This window comes from Protopterus annectens, chromosome 4.part0 (assembly GCF_019279795.1).
Source record: "Protopterus annectens isolate FY-2018-M chromosome 4.part0, PAN1.0, whole genome shotgun sequence".
NCBI lineage: Eukaryota > Metazoa > Chordata > Ceratodontiformes > Protopteridae > Protopterus > Protopterus annectens.
In genome coordinates this window covers 568,186,291-568,205,656 of record NC_056733.1, presented here as the reverse complement: position 1 = coordinate 568,205,656, position 19,366 = coordinate 568,186,291, and the positions used below count along the sequence as shown (strand labels likewise).

The 19,366-nt window shown below is 41.1% G+C and overlaps 1 protein-coding gene across 1 annotated transcript in view; it reads right to left on the bottom strand.

The window, feature by feature from the left end:
* Positions 1-19,366, bottom strand: part of TRPV4 (transient receptor potential cation channel subfamily V member 4) — a 1,138,869-nt gene that overhangs the window by 800,336 nt on the left and 319,167 nt on the right. The gene's annotated exons all lie outside the window — the stretch shown is intronic.

Here is a 19,366-nt window from a genome sequence, read left to right as displayed (position 1 = left end):
CTAGCCAACAAACCCCTGAGTAACAAAATATGAGAACAGTAGAGCTGCCAAAGTAGGAGAAAGCCCCACTTCTGAAAAACTGTCAACCGTTCATCTGAATGGACCGATTACTAACACTGAGGGTTCAATTAGCAAACAAACTCCTATTAACAAATATGAGAGTAGAAGAGCTGCCAGAGTTGGGGGAAAAGCCTCCAAAACAAGCTTAAAACACATCAACACTCCAGGAAGAAATGAAACATGATCATCTGAAAGTACTTCCAAACAGGTAAAGCCCTACCTGGTTCCACTACAGGACACCCACTTAAAGAGAAAACAAGGGGAAAAGGCAAAATGTTTCTAAAACATTCAGCTGAAGATAGACCCCCCCCCCCCTGCCAACACTCAGGGTACCCAAGTTAAAAGGAATGTGGAATTAAAGGTCTACAAGCTAAGATCTCTGTAACCTTTAATACAGAATATACCAAACAAATCTCTTTTGGAGCTACAAAGATACAAACAGAGCTAAATCTCCAATTTACAGAAACACAAAGTTATAAAACCAAAATAAGGGCAAGTATTACTGGAGAAGTACATAATACCAACCTTCTGCACCCCCCTATGACATTCAGGATTATAACCCACCAGGTAGTTTCACAGGATGAACTGCAATATCCAAAAGCAAGAGTGGATAACCATAATTTAAAATAACCAGACTACCCTCAACCAGTCTGAAGCATGGGCTAGTAAGAACCCATAATACCTAGTACACCATGGCAACAAAGCAGACCAAGAAGCCCTCTATTGTGACCGTGTCAAAGGACGTAAGGACCATCATTGTGGTGGCTGGCAGAGGAAGATCCGAGAAGGGGAAAAATGCAAACTGTAATAACGGTCTATGAAACTGTGAATGGATCTGTTTACCCCTGAATGACAAAGTCAGTAGGGATCTGGATACCTTTTTGTTAGCCTACCCAAAAATAAACAAAAAATAATGACAAAAAGGAGACATCCAAGCAGAACAGCACATTCAGTCTCCAATCATACCAATAATAGGCAAGAAACTACAAAGATTATCACATCTAGGTATAGTAACCAAGGTAGGGGGGGCTGGTCAGGCTATAAAACCAAGGAGAATCCCCACCAGTAAAGTAAATGCTGAAAGGTTACGCTTCTGGTCCAAAGATGATTATCCAAGGGTGGCTCCAAGATTATGGGGGAAAGCACCCATACCAGATGTCAGACTGGCCAAGGCATGATATAGCATCCAAGAATCCCCATGAGAACACAGGACCAGCTCTTAAAGATGGCAGACCACATTCTGGAATTAATCCCCACTTTTGAAGTGGCATGTTTCCAGGTACTGTATATATTACAGCCTCTAAAATGTACAGCTATGCAAACAAAATAAAGTTGCCAAACAGCAGTATAATGACAGTCACTGTGGACAAAAACTTTATGTGGCCTCTGGAATGGGAGGAACTCTAAAAGGATTCCACCTAAGTACTTCAGAAAATGGCAACCAGACTCCTTAACATGTGTCATTACACTGGACATCAGAAAACAGCAACTCCAGAAGCCCTAATACATGTTAATCTAGACGCTACAGTGCATGCCACTGCTGACAGAAGAACAGCAAAGGAAGACTGATGCAGTCTTAACCTAGAACAGCCTTACATCCAGACAGTTGGATTGGAAATGAGACTGAACCATCCACATGTTGGAAGCATTCCATCTCAGAGTAGGGGGATGATGGATAGGAAATGTCACTCACTCTTCTCTAACATAGATGACAAGCAGGCAGGGTATTTCGTTTAGATGCTTTAATACATAGAAACACATCAGGATGGATAGCAGCATCATAAAATAGGAACAAACTAGTTAACAGTTAAACCTTACATACACACATGCTTACATCTCATGAGCTTACTACAAAATGGCAATCAGACTTTCATGTGCTCAGTATTTATACACTTGTGCAAGCCCTTGGGTAGCTTCTTAAAGGTACATAACACAAACACTGATGTACATCCTCCCTCTTAAAAAGATTGTCCTTTGTAAAAACAATACTAGAGTTAGACAAACATTAGAAACAAAACACAATGTTCATGTCCAAGTTGCTTTGTATCTGTTGCAGGGTTTAGATATGTGACCATATCTCGTAATATAATAATCTGGACCAAATTTAGCAACAGGGACAGTCTTCAGTGAAAAAAGAATGCTGAAAACCAGAAATCTTGACCGGAAGAAATGCTGTACAACCCCAAACAATTGTAAAGTGAAAATTGCTGGTGTGTGATCCAGTTCAAATGAAAAAACTTTCACGATAAATAAACAGTCCAAAAAGTGACAAAAAGAAAGACAACTTTAATCCAATAATTCTTCAAACCACGAGCGCTTTTGCCTGGTTACCAGGCTTTTTCAAGTGTAAAAAACAATAACAACACATGTTTGTTATATACTGCCTGTCTTAAACTCATTGGTTAATTGAATAAGGCTAATTAAGATACATTAATTGAATAAAAAAATTAAAAACATTTTTACATTGAACCATGAGAACAAGCTGCTTTTAAAACACACAATCTCCTGTAGCACTTATTTTGTGTGCAATGTTATAAACACTTTTTTGCAATCTTTATAAAAAAGCCTTGTAATCATGAAATATTTTAAAAAATACTTAAAAAGTTAGGAATGAACTGTCTGTGCAGAATCCGTAATGTCAAACCTAAAAGCAGAAACATCTTACAACTAAATTGACTGCTGCAAACCCCTGGTTTTCTAAAAACCACAAAAGGTGGAAACCTTGTGTGTAACTAGGACAAAGCTGCAAACTAGTAGTGTAAATAAAAAAGATGAAATGAAAAAATGGAATACTGTTGCCTGAGGCCTGGGTGTCTTGTCGCGTTCAACTTAATTTGCCACATCAATTCCTTGGAAGAAAGTGTGGTTTCCCAGTCCCCTCCTCTCTGGTCAGGGCAGGCCTCAATGATAGTTTAAGCATAGGCAGTATACTTAAAGCAAATAGAAATGTTCTTTGAAGTTGTCTCATCTTTTCATCAGTTGGTTTACGTCGCGCTTTTTCTTTATTCCTTCTTTCACTCTTTTCTTTCATTTCCCTCTCTCTTTTCCCTACTCTTTTTACCCTCTTCCCTTTCTGTCTATCTCCTTAGTAATTATGTGCAACAGTATTCCATTTTTTCATTTCATCTTTTTTATTTACACTACTAGTTTGCAGCTTTGTCCTAGTTACACACAAGGTTTCCACCTTTTGTGGTTTTTAGAAAGCCAGGGGTTTGCAGCAGTCAATTTAGTTGTAAGATGTTTCTGCTTTTAGGTTTGACATTACGGATTCTGTACAGACAGTTCATTCCTAACTTTTTAAGTATTTTTTAACATATTTCATGACTACAAGGCTTTTTTATAAAGATTGCAAAAAAGTGTTTATAACATTGCACACAAAATAAGTGCTACAGGAGATTGTGTGTTTTAAAAGCAGCTTGTTCTCATGGTTCAATGTAAAAATGTTTTTAATTTTTTTATTCAATTAATGTATCTTAATTAGCCTTATTCAATTAACCAATGAGTTTAAGCCAGGCAGTATATAACAAACATGTGTTGTTATTGTTTTTTACACTTGAAAAAGCCTGGTAATACCAGGCGAAAGCGCTCGTGGTTTGAAGAATTATTGGATTAAAGTTGTCTTTCTTTTTGTCACTTTTTGGACTGTTTATTTATCGTGAAAGTTTTTTCATTTGAACTGGATCACACACCAGCAATTTTCACTTTACAATTGTTTGGGGTTGTACAGCATTTCTTCCAGTCAAGATTTCTGGTTTTCAGCATAATTTTTTCCTGGTTTTTGAGTGTTTAACTTTTTTACAGTCTTCAGTGAACAACTCATATCAGCAACTTCTGGATTTGTCACAGGAACGGGAATGTCCTTTGGAACGTCCTCTCGAAATACAGCACCAGACAATTCACTCTGAGTTAAAGAGTTTTTCTCACAGGCTATGTGCTGTGGTATAGGCTCGGGCACCAGTCTCAAATGTTTCCAATTCTGCATAAAGTCTGTGCCTTGTGATTTCCACAATGTATGATCTTGGCTCTGGGCAAATATTCTTCACGACACCAATCCAATCATAACCTCTGGACATTTACATCCTTACAACTTCTCTTTCTCATAATGGATTAAGCAGTTTGCTGGTTTTATCACACTAAGACTTCTGGGTTAAACATTGCTTCAACAGATTCTTTTTCACTGACCTGTTGTTCTTGACAAATGGAACCAACAACGAACTACTGACTGGTAATGTGGTTCTGGTTTGTCTTGACAGAAGTCTCTGAGCAGGTGAATCAAGACATTTATCACGAGGAACATTTCCGAGATTCAGGAAAAATCTCGTTTTGATTTATCTAGTAAATGTTTTGCACTTTGAACTGCATGTTCTGCCAAACCATTTGACTGCGGGTACTCAGGGCTACTTGTAACATGAGTAAAGTCCCATTCTTCAGCAAATCGTTTGAACTGTTGGCTTGTAAGCTGCGTGCCATTGTCAGAAATAACTTTGTGTTGACTATCATGTACTGCAAAATGACGCTTCTTAGTAATGACAGTGCTGGATGCTAGGTTTGGAAGTAGGTCAATCTAGAACCAGTTGGAATTAGAGTCTACTAACACCAAATAATGTTGACTATTCCACTCGAAGATGTCGGTGGCTACTGTTGTCCAAGGTATTTCCGGAATCTGGTTTAGCTGAAGTGGTTTCTTCTGTTGATGTGGCTTAGCACTATTACACATGGAACAAGTTGAAAGTGCTCTCTCAATGTCTAGTAACACAGAAGAACAAAATAATAGCCCTCTCACTCTTATGGTAGAGTCGACTCCTGTGTGACCACAATGCAAGATAGTAATGTACTCCTGTTGCAAGAATTTGGAACAATTATTTTCAGACCTTTCATACTGATACCTTTGTTAGACATAATCTCATCTCTGTATGGAAAATAATAAATTAAATTGCTCTGACAGCCATCTTTGATTGATAAAGTGGCTGAGCCTTTGTAAAACTGGATCTGTGGCTGTGAGATCTCTCAGGTCATCAAGACATGTAGAAGAAAAATGTCTTACTTCCATGACTTCAAAATCAAGATTCTCATTCTCATACTGTTCAATGGTGTTTCTAGGTGATCTGGATAAGGTATCAGCAAGATAAAGCAGTTTGCCTTTCTTGTACACAAGACTGAAATTGTACTTTTGCAATCTCAGCATCATACATTGCAGTCTGGCTAGAGACGAATGCATAGGTTTTCTCAAGATAGTGACAAGTCATTGATGGTCTGTTTCAGTCTGGATAGGTCTATCATAAAGATAATCATGGAACTTTGAACATGCAAACACAATTTTCAAAAAGTTCTTTCTCGATCTGGGCATACTGCATTTCAGTTTGAGTAAGAGTTCTCAATGCACTGGCAACAGGTTGATCCTCTTGTAGAATGACTGCACCAAGACCAAATTTTGAAGCATCACAGGAAAGTGTAACTGGTTTGTGAACACCATAGTATCTGAGAGTTGGTGGACTAGCAATTCTCCGTTTTGGTACATCAAATGCTCTTTGGCGTTGCTCTAACCAAGATCATGTTACATCTTTACATGTCAGCTTTCTGAGCGGTGCTGAAGGTTGACTCAAGTCTGGAATGAACTTGCCTAGATAGTTAACCATGCCAAAAAAACATTGCAGGGCTTGAACATTTTCTGGAGCTGGCATCTTGAGAACAGCTGTTTGTTTTGAAGGGTCTGGTCATAGACTTGTCCTAGTAAATAAATGACCAACATAAGTAACTTCTTGAAGCCTGAATTTGCATCTGTGTGGATTGAGCTTAAGATTCACTTGACATGTCCTTTCTAGAATTTTTTCTAAGGTTTCTGTCATGCTTTGCTTCACCATGATCTCCTACCAGTATGTTGTCTACTATAATAGCACAAGGATACCCAGAAATAAATTACTCCATTGCACACTGAAAGACTTCACTTGCAGAATTTATCCCAAATGTCATTCTAAAAAATCTGTACCTGACAAATGGAGTACTGAGTGTAGTGAGCAATGAGGATTTTTTGTCAAGTTGAATTTGCCAAAATGAACTCTCTGCATCTAAGACAGAAAAAGTAGTGGCATTCAGCATCAGAGCTGCAACTTCTTTGACTGTGCGCATTGGATGATGAGGTCTTTTTATTGCTTTGTTCAAAGCTCGTGGATCAATACATATTCTGATGTCATCTGAGCTTTGCTTATGAGCTACCACCATGGAAGATACCCATTCAGTTGGTTCTGCAACTGGACAAATCACACCTTGTCGCACCATTTTATCTAACTCTGTTTTGATTCTGTCCTGCATGGCTACTGGAGCTTTATGTGCTGGCCTGATAACTGGACTGAGCTCTGGGTTTAACTTCATGAAGAACACAAAGAAGTTTTCTTCGAAAAGATCAGAATAGGTAGAAAAAATGTACTAGCCAAAATTAGAGCAGTGGTCTTCTAAGATGACTTGGTGGACTTCCTTATTAAAAGAAAGCAGTCCCATTTTCAAACTGTCTCTAAGCCCTAATAATGACTGTACATACTTCTTGACCACATAAAATAAGTTGTAGCTTCTTCCAGCATAGTAACATGAAAGCACTACTGAGCCTTAGGTTTGAATTTCTTCACCTCCATAAGCAACAAGCTTTGCACACCGTGCCAAATCAAGCGTTTCACCATGACACACTACTGCAAATGTTTCTGCTGACATAACAATGCACTTGGAACTTGTATCAACTTTGAGCTCTATGGGTTTGCCATTTATCCGAACAGAGCAAAATACGTCATTCTTTGCCCTTAAATCTACTACATTAACTGTTTCATGAAGCACTGACACACCATCAACATAATGAGTACGGTTGCAGCTTTCTAATTGATCAACTCATTACTTAAAATGTTCCCTTTTAATAAAGAATGCGGGCCTTTTGATTTACAAAACCTTTTGAAATTATTCTATTTATTGCATTTGTAGCATTGTTGACCAAAAGCTAAGCATTTTTCCCTTTTAGATTCACGACTTCCACCACAATTACAACAGTTGGCAATGAAACTAGGTTGGGGCCCATGCTTTGAGTTTGCTAACTCACTCTTATGCTTCACTGAGATTGTGCGAACTCTGGAATTTGCTGGAAAGTTCTGGGGTTTACCATTGAGTGCTGCAGGGGCTACAGTTGCTGCCATGTGCTTAGGCCTGTTTCTTTTAATTACGTGTTGCATACTATCAATAAGAGCTTTATCACTGTGTCTTCTTGAGCTATTCTCATTTGTAAATATATTAAGTGTGCTTTTCTGTGAGCTCATATATCTGACAAATCTCAGTGGCTTTATTCAAAGTTAAATCACTGTCACGAAGCAAAATCTTTCTCACATCATCTTTAATAACACACACAAGTCTGCTCTTTATCAACTCATCCCTTAACTCACTAGATCTGCATGTTTTAGCCTTATTTCTCAAGTCAGTTACATATTCTGCAAAATATTCATCAGGCTTTTGATCCCTTTTGTAAAATAAGTGCCTTTCCATAGTAACATTTGTCTGGGGTTACACATTTCTTTAAATTTATGTTTTAAGCACTCTGGGTCCTCCTTTGACTCAGCTGGTTCAACAATATGATGGTTTCCTCCTCTCTGGTATAGAAAACAGGTGCATACTCAAATTAACGTTCCCTTTCTATGGCACCTGACCCAGCTAAATTAAGTAGAATAAATGTCTTTGTACGGCCATCTTTATCAGAAAATGCAGCCTGTATAAAAGTGTCGTACTCTTGCTCCAACACGCTCCAGTTCTCAGCAATATTACTGTCAAACATAGGTGCACTGGGTTTTCGAAATCTGTCTGCCATGCCTACAAAGTATGTACAAGCACAGTGAAAATATGACCCTTGTAATTATGTACAAACAAACTGCTCTGTGAGCTTGTAACAACATTCAAATGCATAATAAACTCTTTGAAATACTGTACATTGTGAAATCTGTTCTGTAATGGCTGTATTCTCTGAAATAACTTTACTGTAACAGTGCACAAACATGAAAACACTTTATACACTTCTGATAACTCTGATATCTTTGCTTAATATGAAAATACATGCTTTGCAAAAAATGTAGCCGGTTCCTCTTATTTTATTTGTTTTATGCAATTCGGACTTTATTTCAAACATTTTCTGTAGTAATTTGAATATTTTTATCAATCTCATACATACTGGTTTATGTGAATACCATTTAAAAAATTCTGCATGCCTTGTTTCATATTTTGCAAATAAGAAATAGTGCTGAGCAAGTTTTAATATCTGAAATTCATTTCTGACCAGTTTTGCAAAGTATGCACATTTTAGGGATGATTCACTCTTGTATATTCCACCAGTTTCAAGCAAGTGCCTTAAGTCATTTTTGCCATGCCACCTCTAACTTCATGCCCTTTAGACATGCCGCTTATGACACCATGTCACTCATCTTTCTCTAACACAGATGACAAGCAGGCAAGGTATTTCGTTTAGATGCTTTAATGGCAGTCACTGTGGACATAAACATTATGTTGCCTCTGGAATGGGAGGAAAGTACAGTTTTGTACCTACCATAAATGTAGATGTTTGAGTGCTAATACAGCTGCAGTCATAACAGATGGGTTCCCCTGCCGTCAGGCGGGTCCTCGGTCGGCCGAATTCCAAAGTCTAGGTCCGGCATCAGTTGTCGTCGCTTCTTCCCTGACGTCAGTGTGCCAGGGGTATAAAAGAACCAGCCGACGCCATTTTCTTCAGTTTTTCTTGCCCCAGATGTCAGGTGCCCCCAGAAGGAAGGCAATACATAAATTTGTGTAATAAAGCAATGCAATATAATCAAAATACAGAAGATGCAAGCAAATACACCATAAAAGAATACCCCAATCAGATTGTATGAGGAGATGTTAGCCAATAGGCCTGTCCCAAGAGGGGAAGGAGGGAGGGAAACCTGGACTTTAGCTGTATTAGCACTCGAACATCTACATTTATGGTAGGTACAAAACTGTACTATGTTCATCGTGCATACAGCTGCAGTCATAACAGATGGGTAGAATCCCAAAGCTAAGAAAGGGGTGGTAGGCACTAGGTGGAACTAGGAGGAGCCAGAATGCCCTGCAAGACTGCAGTGGCAAAGCCTGCTCTAGTTTTGGAGTATAATGGTAGGTGGTAGTGCTTGGAGAAGGTATGCATAGAACTCCCAGTGGCTGCTTCCAAAATATCCTTGGTAGGAACTCCTCCGAGGAAGGCTGCAGAGGTAGCTGTGGCCCTTGTGGAGTGAGATCTGATGCCTGCAGGGACAGTTTTACCATGAAAAGAGTAACAAAAGCGTATGCAGTGGGCTATCCATTTTGAGATTGTCTGTTTGGAAATTGACTTCCCTTGAGCTCCTATAGCATAGGACACAAAGAGCTGTTCTGATTTTCTGAAAGGCTTTGTTCTGTCCAAATAATAACGCAGCTGTCTGTGGATGTCCAAGGAATGTAGTAGTCTCTCCCCTTTGTTTTGAGGATTAGGGTAGAAGGTAGGTAAGTGTATAGCCTGATTCAAAGCTACCCTGGATACCACCTTTGGCATAAAGGACGGGTTGGTTCATAAGGAAACTCTGTCCTGATGGAAGATGATAAAAGGCTGCACAGCCATGAGGGCTTGTAGTTCCGATACCCTACGAGCTGAGGTGTTAGCCAGAAAGAAAGCTGTTTCCCAGGACAAATATTGCAAATCTGTTGAGGCAGGTGGCTCAAAAGGAGGCAAGGTCAGCTTTTCTAGAATGAAATTGAGATCCCAAGCAGGTATTGGTTGTTTCCTTGGGGGTTTTATATTCTTAGCCCCTCTGAGGAACTGTCTTAAGAGGGGGTGAGAGAATAAAGGTGGATCAGTGTTGTATTTTGCCGAAATGGCTGAGGCATGGATTTTGATGGAGGAGAATGAAAGTCCACTGCTTAGCAGCTCAGCTAAATACTGTAATATTTGAGGTAAATTCAGTTTTCCAGGATTCTGGCCCTTTTTCTCATTCCAGGCACAAAACCGTTTCCATTTTGCGGAGTAAGCTTTTCTAGTAGACGGCCTTCTGGCCTCCAAAATGACATCCTGCACCTCCTTGGAGAGTAGGGTCTGTTGTGATGTTAAGGAATCTTCCATGCAGCCAGATTGAGTGTTTTCAGCTGACTGTGAAGAGTTTTTAAGCTGTGCTGAGTCAGAAGAAGAGGCATTAGAGGTAGGGTCCATGGAGGGGAATGCGTCAGGCTCCGTACCAGTGCTGTCTTGGCCAGTCTGGAGCAATGAGAGTCATCTTTGGTCTGTCTGCTCTGGTTTTTAATAAAACTTTGGGCAGCAGAGGAAGAGGTGGAAAGGCATAAACTGTCATTGTTGTCCAACTGAAAGAGAGAGCGTCCACTCTCCAGGCCTGTGGAGTCCTTGAGCAGAATTTTGTCAATTGGTGATTTTTGTGGGAGGCAAAGAGATCTATGTCTGGCCTTCCCCATGCTTGAATTATCTCTGTAAAAACTTGAGGATGCAACTTCCATTTGTGTGGATCTGTCATATTTCTGCTTAGGTTGTCTTCTAGCATGTTTTCCTTGCCTGGCAAGTACTGTGCTTGAAGTTCGATTTGTAATTCCAGAGACATGTTCCAAAGTGACATGGCCAGCCTGCATAGGGGCTATGAATGGGTTCCTCCCTGTTTGTTTATGTACCACATTACTGTGGTGTTGTCTGTCCTTATCAATAGTTGACCTGGATGCAGAAGGTCTTTGAAAGCTATAATAGCATTTATTACTGCTAGCATTTCCTTTTGATTGATGTGAAGGTGCTTTTCTTTTTGGGACCATTTGCCCTAAATGCACCGATCTGTCATGTGCACCCCCCCAGGCGTAGTCCGAGGCATCTGTTGTGATGACTTGATTTGCTTGAGGCTTGCAGAATGGGAGACCTGTGTTTGTTTGGCATGCTTGAGCCCACCACAGAAATTCCTTTTGAAGACATGGAATTAATGGTATTATTGTTTTCAAACTGTGGCTGTGTTGAGACCATAGGTTTTTCAGGTACCATTGAAGTTTCCTCATATGCAGCTTTGCACATGGGATTAGTAGGGTGCAAGATGCCATGAATCCCAGAGCCTGCAGGATTTTCCTTGCAGTGAGCCTGGTGAAATTTGCAAGTGTTCTGAAGTATTGAGTTAGTTGCCCCTGCTTCTCTGGCGTGAGGTAGGCCATCTGGGTGTTTGTCCAAGTTGGCACCCAGGAAAATTATTTTCTGAGAGGGTAGTAGCCTTGATTTCTTTTTGTTGACTGTGTATCCCAGAGTATTCAACAACATTATTACAAAAGCCAGATGTTTCAGAAGTATGTGCTTGCTGTCCGCTTGGATCAGGCAGTCGTCCAAATATGGGTATATTTCTATCCCTTGAAGTCTGCAGTAGGCAATTACTGATGCCAGGCATTTACTCTGGGCGCAGTAGATAAGCCAAAGGGCAATGCAGAGAATTGATAATGGGTTGAACCTGCAAGAAATCTGAGGTATCTTCTGCAATTTTGTCTGAATGAGACATGCAGGTATGCCTCCTTGAGGTCCAATGTTACCAGCCAAGACTCCTTGCCCACAATGGGAAGAAGCTGCTGTAATGTGAGCATCTTGAATTTTGGTACGAGTAAAAATGTGTTTAGGATGGATAGGTCCAAAATAGGTCTCCAATCTTTTCCCTTCCTTGGTACCAGGAATAGTCTGGAATAAAAACCTTGACCTTGTTCGTGAGTAGGTACCTCTTGAATAGCTTTCATGTCCATGAGATCTGAAATTTGTCTTTGTGCCTCTGCCCTTTGATTGTGTGGCAGGTTTGGCATGCCTCTCATTTTTGGAAGGGTGTGAAAATGGAATCTGTAGCCTCTGTTTATAATGTCCAGGATCCATTTGTCTTTTGTGACAATATGCCAATTTTTTGAAAATAATGCCAGTTTTCCGCCTAAGGGTGCTGCCATTTGAGCCTTGCTTGGCATGCCACGGGGAAAGTCATTGGGCTTGCTTTCTGAATGGCTGCGAACTATCCTCACCACCTCTTTGTGTAGGAGCTTGCCATTGTCTGCCTCTAAACGATCCTTGAGATTGCCCTCTGCCCCTCGGGCGCCTGTATCTACCTCTTTGGGGTCTGTCCGTGGCTGGAAAGGACCAATTTTTGGAAGGCCAATTTCTACTGAAACGTGGAGGTTGTACCTGTAGAAAATCTTTCACTGTTTGCATTGATTTAGCCTTTTCCTCCATTTTCTTTAATACCTCCTCAGCTTTAACACCAAATAATACATCCTTTTGCAGAGGGGCATCTAGTAATTTAGCTTTGACACGATCTGGTAAGGTTTGCTCCTTGAGCCAGGCATGTCTACGTATGACTGATCCTGTAACAGCAGCTCTACATGAGGCCTCTAGAGCATCAAAACCACATTGCAAGGTATGTTTACCCACTTGTTCTGCACTATGCATCAAATCCTGCAACTCCTTCAAGTCTGGTTGTTCAGGTTGTGACATTTTACTTTTCAACTGTGATAACAGAAACTGTTGGTACTTTAGCATATGGAACTGGCAGTTTAATGCCCTCATGGTTAAGGTGGCCAAGGTGTATACCTTTTTTCCCCACCTTTCTAAGGATCTGGAATCTCTCTCGGAAGGTAATGGGTTTTTAGCAGTGGAGGCCTTAATTCCCTTGGGGCCCTGTGACATAGTTTCTGGGTCAGCCGCATGGCTTTTGTATAAAAATTGGTGTGAGTCAGGAACCCGGTAGTACCTGTCAGGCTTGACTGGGGCTGGAGGTAAAGAATCCGGGTTAAGGCAGGCCTCCGAGTACACATCATCTAGTATGTCTAAGACAGAAGGTATAGCCAGAGGCCTGTGCTGGGGTAGCAAGAGAAAATCCCTAAGCCTTTTCTTGGAATCTGAGTACTCTTGGCCTTCCCAGTGGAAGTGTTCCCTTAAGGTATGCAAGGTTTCCCCAAATGAATAATCCTCTGTGGGGGGAGACAGAGGGAATGGACTCCTCAGCATCAGACTCTTCAAAAGGGGAGTAAGAATGTTCCTGTTCATCAGAGTGCTCTGAAATAATGGAGGCCTGGTCAGAGGAGGGGGATTCTTCCTCCACTCTGGGCCTTTTGTCCGGGGGGGGGGGTTGAGAACCCCTGATAAGAGTAATCAAATCTTCAGCCATTTTAAGCATCTGTTTTTTAGGCATGGGGCCTGGAGAAGGGCCCTGTGGAGCTCGTCTCTTAGAATGCATGGCTGCTTTAGACTTAGTGAAAGCCTTGATAGAAAAAGAAGAGGAAGGTCTGAAGACACCTTGAGAGGAGGCAGACCTGTCTACATTTTGAGATTCACCACCAAGAGTGGCTTTGGTATCTGTAGTCGGGGTGTGGGCCGAGGAGCCTGCGACCTCGGGCACAGAAGACACCGGCAATGAAGTGTCGTCGGTAGGCATGGGCTGCGTTGGCACCTCGTTGAGAACCGGACCACCTGTAGTTGGCTTTGGCGTGGTGTCGGTAGAGGCCGCGGACCTCGTGTGTTGGTCCTTATCTTTGCGTTTTTTAGACAAAACTGGAGTCGGAGTATCCGACGACATAATATAGTTAAATTTTTTGCCAAAACAGTGCTGGGCGAACTCCGCCCGACACTTAATGGTGCATTTGTTGAATGTAGCACAAAAACGACAGACCGAGACGTCGTGGTCTGGGCCTAAGCAAGGAATGCAGAGGGAATGAAAATCCTTATGCGGTATTTGCTTCCCACAAGAAATACAATTATTAACTTTGTCTGACATCGGTCTGAGGCAAGAAAAATTTCCTCAACGGGGTACTTAGCTTTCAAGAAGACTTCAGTTGCAAAATTTTCATAATTTCAGGAGCTGGCCGACCAGCACTTGCGAACTGCTTCTGCTTCGGGCACCGCGCGGCAAGAAAGACTGAAGAAAATGGCGTCGGCTGGTTCTTTTATACCCCTGGCGCACTGACGTCAGGGAAGAAGCGACGACAACTGACGCCGGACCTAGACTTTGGAATTCGGCCGACCGAGGACCCGCCTGACGGCAGGAGAACCCATCTGTTATGACTGCAGCTGTATGCACGATGAACATCTCTAAAAGGACTGCACCTAAGTACTTCAGAAAATCGTAACCAGACTCCTTGTCATGTGTCATTGCTATGGACAAAAGGAAGAGTGACTCCAGAAGCCCTAATGCATGTGAATGCAGAAGCTACCGTGCATGCCACTGCTGACAGAAGAACAGCAAAGGAAGACTGATGCAGTCTTAACCTAGAACAGCCTTACATCCAGACAGTTGGATTGGAAATGAGACTGAACCATCCACATGCTGGAAGCATTCCATCTCAGAGTAGGGGGATGATGGATAGGAAATGTCACTCACTCTTCTCTAACACAGATGACAAGCAGGCAGGGTATTTCGTTTAGATGCTTTAATACATAGAAACACATCAGGATGGATAGCAGCATCATAAAATATGAACAAACTAGTTAACAGACAGACCTTACATACATACATGTTTACATCTCAACAGCTTACTACTAAATGGCAGTCAGACTTTCACATGCTCAGTATTTATATGCTTGTGCAAGCCCTTGGATAGCTTCTTAAAGGTACATACATGCACACACACTGATCTACAGGAAATTAAAGATGACTGAAACATCCAACCAGATCTGATGTTATGGCACATAGAGTATTTCCTTATCTGGCAAGGATCTTCCATCTTCCTGGTCAAAAAGACACTAGCCAACTGTCCTGGTGGCAGCATAGCACTGTTCTGATGTGCCTCTAACCAGGAGATGATAGAAACGTATATCTAGTAAAACATTTCAACATTTACTGAAAGGTTATTTATTTATATTTGCTTACTCAGCCTGGATGAAATACAAAACATTTAAAAAACGTAAGCAATAACAGAAGGTAACTTGTCTGAACTAGACAAAATTTTGTATACGTATATTCCTGTGAAAAGAACAGTGCAATGTACAATCAAGCAGCCTGTAATGTACATTATGTACATTAGTTTCTAAAGTGGGTCAATCTTCAGTGAATCCTGACAGAGGAGAAGAGGGACAGAAAGGAGGTAGGTTAGGTGATATGTCCTGAGTTGAAGCAGGTGCATTTGACTTTGATGAAGTGCTTTTTGAAATGCATTCTGAATTTGAAATAAATGTTGATTTTTCTTTACATTGATCATGCAGAGTTTGGTTCTAGGGGTATCAGCTCATATCCACTCAACTTTAAATTTAAATGCACAACTACAGTTTTGACATTTCATTCTTTCAAAAATAAATGCAAAAACATCATGACTTAGCTAACACATATCAAGGCTGTATTATTCACAACAGTCTCTCAGACTATAAGGCTCAAGCATTATAGATTAACAGTTATTTCTTAGACTTCTTAATCTATGAATCTTACAAAATACTTTTGCTAGTTCTTTTTTTGTAATGTTATAATTTGTGCCGACTGCTGCTGCACGCAGTTCTACCTTTATTCCTAAATAACTTTAATAACCAGGGCCAATCACTTTTTAAAACAAGCCAACCCTGATCCCCTGTACTATTCATATTTCATAAGAACATGCTGAACATCTTTTACTTTCATTTTACATTGGCAAGAAGGCGCTATTTCTACATTTTATACCTTTTCTCCAGAATATTACCTTCATAAATTTCAAATATGTATTTCATATAAACTCTCAAAACTTCCCTGTTTAGATAAAAAAAAAAAAAAGTTCCTTTTTGGATAACAGACCTCTTTTATTATTACCATTAGTTTCAAACATACTATAGGTTTCAAGCAACTTGATGCATTTGTTAAATACTTCTTTAAATTGACCTGTCATACCTTCTCAGGAATTTACCAACTATTTTGGGTTGTTGATTGAAATGTACAGTTCTTCACCCTTTGTTCTTTCTCAATCGACATCTTTTTTAATTTTTTCTCCAAAGGAAGCTTCATTATTTGTAATTTGACTTTGGATTGATGAGTTTTTAAGTGTTAAGGGACATACTCTTCTCTTAGGAAGACAGCAGGGAAATTCTGGGAAACCGAAGAGTTACCTAATTTGCATACTTTTGGAAATGGTTGGTTGTCAACAACTATTTGATCTACACATGATGAAAATAGTCAATTTATACCTTATTTCGGTCAATAATGAAGGAATGTAATGTTCTCCATATGTTTTGGTCTACTTAACACATTCTACTAACTTGATTAAGTAAACAATTATTTCTTTTTCCTGTGTATTTTCACTTACCCCGCTTGCCGACCACCAAGTCTCCCCAGTCACACACAGACCCCAGTTCCTTGGTGGTGGGGACCATCATCCTCTCAGATTCACCATGGAAGTCTTGTGCAGGTGGCCATCATCCAGGCAGACCTCAGAAGCTCTTTTACTCCATCTCTACCATACTGATTATGGGGTCTGTATTAGAACATCGAAGTCTTGAAACTTCGAATGTTCTAATATCGACCCCTATTCAGCAAATGCTGAAAATAGCGAAGCTGCAGAACACCAATTTTTTTCCTAGGGAAAGAATTCAGTTGGCCGTTTCTGTGGCTTTGCTATTTTCAGCACTGTGGTGGAAAATTACGGGTCAGGTTCAGATAAGTGTGCGATTGTGTGGACGTGAGGGTTAGGGCGTGGGTCAGGTAAGTGTGCGATTGTGACGGACGTTACGGTAGGACGGGGTAGGTGAGTTAGGGTTAGGGCGCGGGTGAGGTGAGTGTGCGATAGTGATGGACCTAGGTTAGGGTTAAGGTAAGTGGATAGATAGTAGTGCATGTACAGTTTAGTGTAGGGTTAGATGTAGGATTTTAAGTGTATGTGGGTGGATTGCTGTTTTTTGGTATGCTTGTGTTGTATGTATGTGTTTTTCGGAACAGCGAATTTTTTCACTGGGAAAACATTCGCTGTTCTGCATGTTCGATATTTTAAGCGTTCGCTGAATAGGGGTTGATATTGGAACATTCGAAGTTTTAAAACTTCGGTGTTCTAATATAGACCCTGATTATGGCAGCGTTTTTGTATTTTATCCCTAATCCTAACCTCTTGTGGTGACATGTCCACCCATGTCACTGCAGGGGCTGCCTATGCTCTTTCACATCTATGGAAACATGCTACTTTCAATGGAAGACAGGAAGCTACCATTACAGGTCTTGGCTGCCACGATGCACATTATTCCCAGCCAACTGTTGCTTCCAGGATTGTGTGTGATCTCTTTCACACTATACCACAGCAGTAGGTACAGGCAGCCAGAAGCCACCATCCTCTCCAGGACTGCTGCCACCCATTCTCTTCCTCTGCTAGCCTATCAGTCTCGTAAACCACTAGTCCACCTCAGTCCGCCTGGGTCATAGTTATGGCTTTATTCCGCTATGCCACTGGGCTGGTATAATTTTTCTAAAACTTTCTCTACAGTTAACTGCTGAACATATAATTTCCAAGAATTAGTATTTGTGTATTGCCAATCTACACTTTTATGAGGCCAACAGAAATGACTAACCTAAATATGAGTTCTGGAGAGTGACAGCACATTTCACTGAAGATGCAGCCTTTTTAAACTGCTGACAGTGATAAACAGAGGATGTACTGATGTGATGTGAAAGGTAGTGGCTTCTACCCCCTTCCCCCCATTTCGTTGTACTATGATCCATATAAAGTGCAGCTGAAGCTGTCTGGTAGCTTTGCCATACATTATCCACAGTGGTGCCAATTTAACTGACAGAAAAAAATATCACCCAGAAATCTGAATGAATGAATATGCAGGAGTACTCAGGATAGTAATGACGAGGGGAACAGCAGTGCAGACACACTGTGATTTCGCATGTTCCTTCTGCACCTGCCGTTGGGCAAGCTATTGCATATAATTAAATATCAAGTGGGTCAACACTTCACCCTAACATCAGGTGAGGGCATCACAAACTGTTTGCATACAAAGTGGGGAACAAAATAAGACAACACAACTGCCTTGGTTATGTAAGTGGACCGACAGCGGGGGGAAGGCTGTTAGTCCTATACAGGGGCAAAGCAGACAATGACTGAAAAGTCTGAAGACATAGGATGGCATTACAGCATAAATATTATTTCTTATCAGAAGCATAGACAATAAGTTTACTGGATTTACAGAGGTGCAGGCTGCCAAGACATACAACTAAAGCCAGCTGACATGAAAAAGAAAAACAAGAAATGGGTCCGCAAATCAGGACAATGCAGTCAAGCAAACAGGAGAAGTGGGCAGAGGGGCATAACTACAATATATGAAAGCAAATTGGGTGGCAGAACTAAAATAATGTGTGATCAATCTTTTTGAACACTAGATCTGCAGTCAGCTTACGGACCACAGATGAAACACAATGCTTGCAGGAAGGCTCATAGGAAGAATCTAGGTAACATGTATCAGAGTAAACCACCCAGACAGCAGTAGAGCAATCCAGAAAGTGGAAACCAACAGCAGTGTCAATAGTGAAGGACAAAGTATGGTCACGGCACACCAACCACTGTCACTACAAAGAGTGGTGATGTGTCATCATTAACAGATATTGGGATAACTTGGTGGGCCTTCCGCCCTGCACAGTGTGTACCAATACATTATTGTATTGCTGCCACATGTTCCGTTTTGTCACTGGAGCAGTCCCCCATTGCATTGCCTCTTTCAACATAGTTATCTGCTTCTGCCCTCCACAGATGATATTTAGGACAAATGCAGTACAGCAGTGCCTTGTATGGAACAGGGAGAGCAGCCTCCTGCACCATCCCTCAATGCACTTCTCATGTTTGAGGCATGTCCTCCATTGTTTGCTCATGCACTGACCAGAATGTCAGAGGGAAAAGCAGCGATAGGGATGCTTGTTAATACCGGCAGGACACACACCTAAGGTAGTCCCAGTTTGCAAATATAAACAAACCATTGGAACAGTCTTTTGTTAGCATCCATTATCAATCCACATGGGTTTGTGCATGCTGCCAGGCTCTTCACTGATGGCAGCAAAGGGCCGCAGGTTGTCTCTCCTCTACCTAGTGTTCATCACACATCCCTAACCTCGGCCTCAATCCACACTTCCTTACATCACCTCATTATTTTTCCCAGAAGGTCAGTTATCGTCAAACTCCTGCCATTAGGAACATGGTCTGTGCTGCACTGTATGATTTTTTTTTTAACTGAAGTCCAGGATGATTTATGAGGGCAAAAGCTAGAGTTGGTATTTTGTGGCCATGCTGATCATACACGTTGGTGGTACATCATTATGCTTCTCCTGAGTCTTGACAGCCATCGACATGTAGATGAGCTGTGTGT